The following is a 1,374-nucleotide window of genomic DNA, read 5'->3' as shown; positions in this document are numbered from 1 at the left end:
CACAATGATTTAATTTAACAGTCTTCATTGGCTTTATTTTGTATTCCAGAATTAGTCAACTCTTCCTGCTATAAAATAGAATAAGTGCTCCAATGCGCCCAGCAGAAGAGGTGCGTTTTATAGACAAGAAAAAGGCTTTTAAAAGCAAACAAGAAGAACAAAAAGCTGGTGTGGTAACACACGCCTGTCCCTAATGCCAGCACTCAGGGGGTTGAGGCGGGAGGATCCCAAGTTAGAGACCAGTATCGGCTACATAACAAGATCCTGTCTTTAAAAAAAAAAAAAAAAGAACAAAAAGCAGACAGGTGATTTCTGAGTTATCTGTCTCGGAAGGCAGGGACAGGAAGACAGGACGGATTAAGAATGTAACTGATTGGTAAGCACCAGGTTGCTCCCGGTTACCTATTTTGTGTAAGGGTTACAGCAGAGGAAGCTTCTTTATCAGGCTAAACGAAAGTGACCCCTTTGGGAAGTTCAGCTGTGATATCTCTAATCCAGCTTTCTCAGAAATTCAGATAAACAGCTTGCTTTCAGCTGGGTGAGGCAGAACTTCAGCCTGTGTGACTCCACTGTGATTTTTAGCCTGGTCTCCTGGGGCCTGGTACACTGGCATGGCCTCCGGTAACTTTTATTTAACGCTTGTTACCTTTTACTTGATACCAAACCCACTTCCCTCACTTCCTCTCCTCTTTAAAGGAATTCCTTCCATTTTTACGCTTTAGAATCTTTGTTTTTAAGAAGCCGTGAAATTTAGAGTTGTAAACCCCGCAGCACCTCAGTGTGAAAGTGGAAAGTTACAGCCAGGCTGACCGACAGCCAGATGGGCTCGGGTGGGTGTTGTTCTAAGCAGCGCCAGTCGAATGAGGGGGCCGGGGCTGGCCTGGCACATGTCACAACCAGTAACACGGCAGACAATGGTGAAAGAACAGCTCAACCGAGCACACATGCCCGTGCCCCTGTCTGCGCCTGGCTGGGCGGGGGGTGTCGTTTGCCCTCCAGGCCTGGCCCCTGCTTGGTCTTGTTCTGGGGCTGGGCCCATAAAACATCACACAGACACCACAGCTCCGCGCCGCTCTGCCCAGACATGTGGATTTCTCAACATCCTTGGAGCTGTGTCCCGCTTCGTCAGCACAGGAGCTGTCCCGGTTCCGGCTCCCACCAGCGCTCAGTCACTTAGGTCCCGTCCTGCAGCCTGTGGCCCCCCGGGTCGCCTTGCCTCCCTGCCTCCCCACGCCCTGCGCCCGGCCCCTGTGCAGAGCTACGAAAAAAGAGATGACAAACGAATACAGCCGTTTGACTGGGGAACAGGAAGCGAAGAAGGCCAGAACCGTTCCCTGAAATCTGGGTTTTCTGAGAAATGAAAAAGCAGAGCCT

Source organism: Chinchilla lanigera, unplaced genomic scaffold (genome assembly GCF_000276665.1).
Source record: "Chinchilla lanigera isolate Chin_1 unplaced genomic scaffold, ChiLan1.0 scaffold00107, whole genome shotgun sequence".
NCBI classification, from domain to species: Eukaryota; Metazoa; Chordata; class Mammalia; order Rodentia; family Chinchillidae; genus Chinchilla; species Chinchilla lanigera.
Note: the sequence above shows the minus strand (reverse complement) of the source record.